This window comes from Hypanus sabinus, chromosome 8 (assembly GCF_030144855.1).
Source record: "Hypanus sabinus isolate sHypSab1 chromosome 8, sHypSab1.hap1, whole genome shotgun sequence".
Taxonomy (NCBI): domain Eukaryota; kingdom Metazoa; phylum Chordata; class Chondrichthyes; order Myliobatiformes; family Dasyatidae; genus Hypanus; species Hypanus sabinus.
In genome coordinates, this window is record NC_082713.1 from 123,433,647 (window position 1) to 123,442,792 (window position 9,146).

The window sequence follows — 9,146 nt, forward strand, 5'->3', positions numbered from 1 at the left end:
GTCCAAGGGAAGGGCAAGGGCTGATACAACTTGGCACTGCTGTCATCTCATGAGTTGCCAGAACGAGGTTGAAGGCAACATCGGACTGCCTTAGGGACTCCAGCTCCAAATTTGTCCACAGGGTTTACTCCTGAAGCCTTTCCCATGAGTGGGTATGGCTGCACGGCAGCAGAGGTTTGAAATCAGAGTTTTCCCTCTCTTAGATGGACTGCTTTCCCAGGCTGATGAGCTCCACCTACCCAAAGCACTGGTTTTAAGGTGCCAGGACCTGCCTTTGCCCCTTCTCCTGTCAGTAGAAACAATTCCGCCAGGCTTAGAGGCTAAGCCACACGAGAAGGCCAGGAGTTGGACTTGGTTGTTGGAGGCTATTTGAGTTGCATGCCGTGAGGAGCATTTTTAGGTAGCGGGAGCTTATCCCACTACCACCTCTTGGCTTGACAACCATAGGAACCTAGTTACACTAGTCTTCAGGTATTCAGTTCAATAAATTAATCCAACCTATATTTCCTTTATAGAGTTTTAAGTATGGAAAATAACTACTTAAATAAACCTCGTCTGATATACAGGAAGGAGGATTTTGTTCTCCCAAAGTTTCCAGAGTTCTACATTCACTGTATATATTAAAGTGATATATGCAGGTTGTAAGGTGTTATTAAATTCAAAAGGCTGAGGCACATACATAATATTTGTTCCTATGAGGGTCAGAACCAGATTTTTCTCTTCACTTTTAGTAATTCTTCCACATGTTGTATGTCTTTTCTGCCTTTGGCACCATTCATTACACCACACTGGAGGCACAGATACCAATACTGAATTGAATTAACTTTATTACTTACATCCTTCAAATACATGAGGAGTAAAACTGTTTATGTGACATCTCTATTCAAATGTGCAATTGTAGTAATTTATAATAAATATATACAACAGGACAGTGAATATAACATAGAAATACAATAGCGTCAGCATGATGGCCTGGTGGAAGATCTGTCCCAGAGCCTGTTGGTCCTGGCTTTTATGCTGCTATATTGTTTCCCGGATGGTAGCAGCTGGAACAGTTTGTGATTGGGATGACTTGGGTCCCCAATGATCCTTTAGGCCCTTTTTTCACATCTGTGTTTGTAAATGTCCTGAATGGTGGGAAGTTCACATCAACAGATGTGCTGAGCTGTCGGCAACACTCTCTGCAAAGTCCTGCGATTGAGGGAAGTACAGTTCCCATACCAGGCAGTGATGCATCCAGTCAGGATGCTCTCAATTGTACCCCTATAGAAAGTTCTTGGGATTTGGGGGGCCCATACCAAACTTCTTCAACTGTCTGAGGTGAAAGGCACTGTTGTGCCTTTTACACCACACAGCCGGTACATACAGACCACGTGAAATCTTCAGTGATGTTTATGCTGAGAAACTTAAAGCTGTTCACCCTCTCAACCCCAGATCCATTGATGTCAATAGGGGTTAGCCTGTCTCCATTACTTCTATAGTCCACAACCAACTCCTTTGTTTTTGTGATGTTGAGGGAGAGATTCCTTTCTTGTCACCACTGTGTCAGGGTGATCACTTCTTCTCTGTAGGTTGCCTCATTATTATTTGAAATTAGGCCAATCAGTGTAGTGTTGTCAGCAAATTTAATTAGCAGATTGGAGTTGTGAGTGGTGACACAGTCATGGAGATACAGAGAGTAAAGGGGCACCTGTGTTGAGAGTCAGAAGGGCAGAGGTGAGGGAGCCCATTCTTACCACCTGCCAGTGATCTGACAGGAAGTCCAGGATCCAGCTACACAAGGCAGGTTCAAGGATGAGGTCTCTGAGCTTCCTGTCGAGCCTGGAAGGAACTATAGTGTTGAATGCTGAACTGTAGTCCAAGAACAGCATTCTCACATAAGCATCCTTCTTCTCCAGATGTGTAAGGACGGTGTGTAGAGCTGTGGCTGTTGTGTTATCTGTCGATCAGTTGTGTCAGTAGGCAAATTGTAGGGGGTCCAGTGTGGGTGGCAACATGCTGCAGATGTAACCCTTGACCAGCCTCTCAAATCATTTGCTTAATATTGAGGTGTGTGTGACAGGACACCAGTCTTTCAGAAATGTTACTTGGTATTTTTTTTTATATAAAGTGATTTGAAAGTGTTTCCTGATTTACAAACTAATTCAACTTATGAAAATGGAACCTGCTTGTCACCTGGGGACAGCCTGTAGGTTCAAAATGAAGGGAATTTGCCATAATAGGTTTACAATGAACAAGAGCAGAACTTTGCTAGTAAAGGAAGCATCTTGAAAATTATGACAACTGATATTAAGATGTTGAAGGATAAAGACCATACTCAAACCAAAATCCAAGTCAGAAAATGGTGGAAACACAGAGGAAGCTCAATTAGTGAACGTAGAAAGAAATAAAACAGGTACCTTTTCATGTCCAGTGCTACCCTGACTTGCTGAGTATTTCTAGCATTTTATATTTCTATTTTAGGTTTCTAGTAACTAGATTTTTTTTTGTTATTCAAACTTTAAGTCAGAGCCTACTGAAATGAGCTTTGTAAAAGAAAAACTGTAGGAAAAAGTCATTCAAAGTGATGTACGTAGGTATCATTTTGTACCCCTTCATTAGGATAAATAAATACTGTTTATCTGATTGATGAGTTGTGACATAGAGTGTTACCTGGGTCCTCGGATTCCACACTACATTAATGATGAAGAAAGAAAAGTCAGTTTTGCTTATAGCAAAACTCTATAGCAAATTTCTACAGATGCACAGTGGAGAGCATTCTGACTGGTTGCATCACTGAATAGTATGGATGCTCAATGTGCAGGATCGAAAGAGGATGCACAAGGGATGTAGACCTAGCCAGCTCCATCATGGGCACTAGCCTCCCCAACATTGAGGAAGTAGTCAAAAGGCATTGCCTCGATGGATGCCGCCTTATTATTAAGGATCCTTCCCATTCAGCACATGCCCTTTTCTCATTGCTGCCATCAGGGAGGAGGTACAGGAGCCTGAGGATGCATATTCGGCATATTATGAACAGCTTCTTCCCCTCCGCCTATACAATGTAATACGTACAATAAGTATAAAAATGTCTCTGCACTCATGACATCTCTGCTTCTTCTTCTTCTTGGCCTCCGTCAGTCAGAGTCGACCCTGGATTTGTGTCCTAGCTGTCAAGATATGCAAGCCTGGGCAGTACGGTATGGAGAGTAAGCTGTTGCCCATGTAGCAAGCTCTCCCTGTCCATGCATCTGATGAACCCAAAGGAACGGCGGAGATCTATACAGTTTGGTGCCAGAAGCGTTGCAGGATTTGCTAGTCATCATTGAACTCGATGTAGGACTGCCATAGGGATTCCAACTCTGGATATTTTCCTCAGGGTTTTCTCCCAAAGCCTTCCCCATGAGTGGGTATAACCACAAGGCAGTGGAGGCTTGAGATCAGTGTTTTCCTTCTCTTAGGTGAGCTGCCAACATGGCTGACGAGCCCCATCTGCCTGAAGCAACTGGTTTTAAGGCGCCAATAATCCGCCTTTGCCCCTTCTGTCAGTAGAAATGGTTCCGCCGGGCTTAATAGCTAAACCACACATGAAGGCCGGGAGCTGGATTTGGTTGCCAGAGGTTATTTGAGGCGCATGCCTTTGGGAGCATTTAATAGGTAGTGGGAGCTTGTCCTCATTACCACTCTTGACATATGTCAGTGATAATGAACCTGATTCTGATTGTGATTCATATTTTGCTGGAGAGGTCACTCGGTAATTGGTGCAGTTGGGAACAGCTGTACTTCAGTTGAACAGATCCTGGGTCAAACCACATTTGGTGTATTATGATTAGATTTAAGCACCACATCAAAAGGAGCTAATTGTCCTTGGCGAGATGCTGTATGTATTTATAAAATTTAATACAGTGTTAAGTTATGAGGGGTAGTTGGATAAGATTGGCCTGTATTCCCAGAAGGGTTGATGTCATGGAGTTTATTTTCCCTTTATTTATTTGGGCCTGTAAGAGGTGGCATTCCTATGTATCTCCAGTCCTTGTCCCTGTTGGTTGAATGTACTTTCAGAGAGTCCTAGGTGAGTAACATCAGCAGATTTTGTACTTGGTATGGGCTATGTTTAAGGTATGCTGATGGTATGCTGAAGGTTTAAGAGGCAAGATGGGATTGTCATCAATGCTGTTGAACTATTCAGGTAAGAGAAGAGAATTCCATTACAGTCCACACTTGTGCCTTGAAGATGATGGAAGAGCCTTGGAGTGAGAAGAGCCATGTCAGTTGCAGTCTGGTCTCTGCCCTTATCTTGGAGCTAGGAACTCGAGATGCTTTGCATCCACAGTTGGGTGAAGCCTATTTCCTTTTCTTCCGCTAGTTTAAATTAAGAAATTCAGATCTGGAAGTTTTTGATGCACTGGTGTCTTCATCATGCCCTGGTCTGGGACACTTCCTAGTGTCCAAAACCCATCAGGTTGCATTTAACTCCAAGGTATACCAGAGGAAGAGGTAGTGGTGGATCATTGGTACTCTGACACACCTTCATTGACAGAACAGTTCCTGAAGACACACCGATGACGGGAAATCATGAGAACAGGAAGAAGTACATTTGGAATGGTTTTTATGTGTTTCTACTTACCTGTAAAACATATTGGGTGTAGGGACAATGGATTAGAAGTGTCCTCTGTGCTTCCTGCATCATTCAACAAGATTATAGATTTAGAGTCAGAGAGTCACACAGCACAGAAACAGAAACTGAACCACGCTGACCAAGATGCTCATCCAAACTGGTTGTTTTTGCCTGCTGTCTACAGAAGATGTGTTCTCATTGGATCTTCGTTCAGCCTTAGATCACCTGGACAAAACTAATACATATCACTTTGCTGCTTATTAACTGTAGCTCAGTTTAACACAATCATTCCTACAGTTCTGATCGAAAAGCTCCAAAACCTGGGCATTTGTACTTTTCTCTGCAACTGGATCCTCACCTTCTTAACTGGAAGACCACAATCTGCGCAAATCAGAAATAACATCACCTTGCTGACAGTCAACACTGGTGCACCTCAGGGACATGTGCTAGGCCCACTGCTCTACTCTCTCTACATCCAGGTCTGTGTGGCTAGACACAGCTCAAATGCCACCTATAAATTTACTGATGATACAACTAGTGTTGGCAGAATTTCAGATGCTGCTGAGAAGGTGTACAGAAGAGAGATACATTAACTAGTTGAGTGGTGTTGCAGCAACAACCTTGGACTCAATGTCAGTAAGACCAAAGAACTGACTGTGGACTTCAGAAAGGTAAGATGAGGGAACTCACAGCAGCATTCATGGATAAGAAGTGGAAAGAGTGAACAATTTCAAGTTCCTGGATATCGATATCTGAAGATCTATCCTGGGCCCAACATATCAATGCAGTTACAAAGAAGGTGTGACGGGCTATACTTCATTAAGAATTTGAGGAGATTTGGTACATCGCCAAAGACATTTACAGACATGCAACTGAGAGCATTCTAAGTGGCTGCATTATTGTTTGGTATGGTGGTGGTGGGGTGGGAGTGGGGGAGGGCTACTGCACAGGATCAAAAGAAGTTGCAGAAAGTTGTGAACTCAGTCAGCTATATCATGGTCACTGGCCTCTAAAGCATCCAAGACATCTTAAAGGAGTGATGCCTCAAAAAGACATCTTTAAGGATCCCTATCACCTAGGACATGACCTCTTCTCATTGCTACCACCAAGGAGGAGGTACAGGAGCCTGCAGGCACACACTCAATGATTCAGGAACAGCCTCCTCTCCTTTGCCTTCTGATTTCTGAATGGACATGGAACCATGAACATTACCTCCTTTTTTTGCACTACTTATTTAATTTATTTAATTACTTACATATACTTACTGTAATTCACAATTTTTATTATTATGTGTTGCAAAGTACTGTTGCTGCATAACAACAAATCTCATGACTTTTGCTGGTGATACTAAACTTGATTCTGATTCCGAGTTTGGCCCATAAGCTTCTAAACTTTTTCTATCCACATAGCTGTCCAACTGAATTTTAAAAGTTATTTTTGCCTCAACCACTTGCATCTCACTCCACATACTAGCCACACTCTGTAAAATAAGTTTTTGCTCAGATTCCAATGAAATCTTTCTGCTCTCACTCAAAACCAGCGCCCTCTGGTTCTCAATTCCCCCATCTCTAGGAGAAAGATTTGATGAAGTCTGACATGCCAAAGCCTTTTCCACCTGTGACTCCACTTTCATTAGAAATCATTATTATATAATTGGAAGTTTTAAAGGTTTAAAGGTGCCTAATGATACCGATGAGGAACCATGATAATGATGTACTGTGTTTAGATTTGCAGATGATTGCTGAACAAGACTAGAACACATGGAATTGGAAACAATGTACTGGAGAGGACTGGGAACTGGTTAACAGTTAGAAGGCAGAGTGGAAATAAATGAACTTCTCAGGTCAACAGGTTGTGACAAAAGGAGTATCGGGGAAGCAATACTTGGGGCCTCATCTACCCACCAACTGCATCAGCAATTTGGACCAAACATGACGTTTTCAAATTTGTCGATGTTACCAAGCAAGTGGGAATGTGATCAGGGCACAAATATGTTTCAAAATGGAGTGAACGAGTATGAATGAGTTGGCTACAATTCACAAGATGGAGTAGAACGTGAAAAATGGGAGGTGATCTTTTTCAATAGAAATGACAGAAACAGAGTATCAGAATCAGGTTTGTTATCACTGACATACAGTGTGCTGTGAAATTTGTTGTAGTACAGTGCAAGACAAAACATTACTATAAGTTACAAAATAATAAATAAATAAATAACGTGAATGAGGAATAGTGAGGTAGGTTTCATGGGTTCATGAACCATTCAGAAATCTGATGGTGGAGGGGAAGAAGCTGTTCCTAAGATGTTGAGTGTGGGTCTTCAGGCTCCTGTACATTCTCCTTGATAGTAGTACTGAGAAGAGGGCATGTAATGGGTGGTGAGGGTGATGGATGCCACCTTCTTGAAGCAGCATTTTTTGAAGATGTCCCTGATGGTGGGGGAGGGGGGGGTTCTGTCCTTTTGCAGCTTCTTTCAACCCTGTGCATTGGAGATTGGGAAATGTTGATGTTCAAAGGAGCCTAGGTGTTTTTTTCCAAATACATCACTAGGTTAGGAAGTCTAGGAAGGTATAAGGCATGTAATCCTTCATTGCCATTGGTTTAGAGAATCAGAGGAAGGACATCTTACTGATATATGGGAACACTTCAGTATTGTTTATGTGGTGAACTACGTGCCTGTCTGGACACACCCCCTGCTGACTGCTCCTGTGGCTCCTCCCACAGACCCCTGTATAAAGGCGATTGAGGCCTGAGCCCAGCCTCTCAGTCTCCAGGATGTAGTATGGTGGTCACTCACTGCTTGTTCCTTCTTCCAGTCAATAAAAGCCGATATCTCACCTTACGTCTCAGAGTGAGTTATTGATGGTGCATCAGATTACAACCTTGATTTCTTATCTAAAACAAAGGATATAGTTACTACAACACACACAAAATGCTGGTAGAACACAGCAGGCTAGGCAGCATCTATAGGGAGAAGCACTGTCGACATTTCGGGCCGAGACCCTTCGTCAGGACTAACCGAAAGGAACTTATCAAAACTTTCCTTTCGGCTAGTCCTGACGAAGGGTCTCAGCCCGAAACGTCGACAGCGCTTCTCCCTATAGATGCTGCCTAACCTGCTGTGTTCTACCAGCATTTTGTGTGTGTTGTTGTTTGAATTTCCAGCATCTGCAGATTTCCTCGTGTTTGCTCGATATAGTTACTACAGAGGGATTGCAGTGAAAATTCACCCTTTTGTTTCTTGGAATGACAGAATGTCAGGTCTGTCATAGGATGAGGCTAGGACTCTGTTATCTAGAGTTTAGAGGAATGAGTGCATATCTGATTGGTAATTGGTTCTGTTTTGTCACAAGTATCAGTGAAAAATTATTTTGCATGCCATCCATAAAGACCATTCAAAAAACCTCCGCATATCGAGGTAGTGCAAAGCCGAAAGAATGAACAAAATGCAGAACATAAATAGTTACGGAGGAAGTGTAGCAGCAGATAGACAATAAAGTACAAGAGCCTTGTCAAGGTGGCCTGTTTGGGTTCAAGTAAGAGATCAAGAGTTCACTTTTGGTAAGTACAGAACTCTCAGAGGGCTTACAGGCTGGATGCAGGGAGGATGCTTCCCTTGATGGAGGACACTAAAGCAGGAATCACAGAGTAAATGCTAGGTCACTCAGGGTTTCCCTAACTGTTTACTGTTACCTTTCAGTGATTCATGTACAAGGACAACGAGGTCTCTCTTAACAACAACACTTTTCAATCACTCATCATTTTAAAGATATTCTGCTTTTCTGTTTTGCCGCTGAAGTTGATGATGTCACACTTTTTCTGAATTATACTCCGTCTCTCATGCTGTCACCCATTCATGTAGTTTGTCCATAACTCTCTGAAGTCTCACTACATCCCCTTTACAACTCACAGCTAGTTCTATAGGTTTAGAGGAACAGGGGCTAACACAGGCAGGTGGGACTATCTCAGGCAGGCATCCTGGCCCACATGGACAAGATGGGCTGAAAGGCTTGTTTCTGTGTTGTACAACTCCATGACTCTTACTGCATCAGCAAACGCAGATACACTGAATGGGTTCTTCATCCTTAATCCACATCGCTGATTTACAGTAGATTGTGAATAGGCAGGGCCCCAGCACAGATTTCTGCTTGCTGATCTAACTTCAATCCATTTATTCCCCAGCCTCTGTTCCCTGCCCATTTACCAGTCATCATTCCATGCCAGTATATCTCACCCCCTAAACCATCTCAGCTAATTGTTTTATGTAGCACCTTATCCAAAAACTTCTGAAGCTCCATGCACACCACAACCATTAGTTCCCGTTATCTACTCTCTAGCCTCAAAACTGGCAAGCTAGCATTACCCATCCAAGAAAATGCCTTTACCAAAAGTTTCCCTTTGGAAAGCACTATAGGGCTGTTAAAACAAAAAAATAATTTCTTGCAATCTTAAGAGTTTCTTCCCCTGGGCAGTTAATCTGATCGACCATTCTAGTTAGTCCCCACCCACCTCCCTCAATTTATTATACTCTTCTCAGCACTGCACTGTAAAC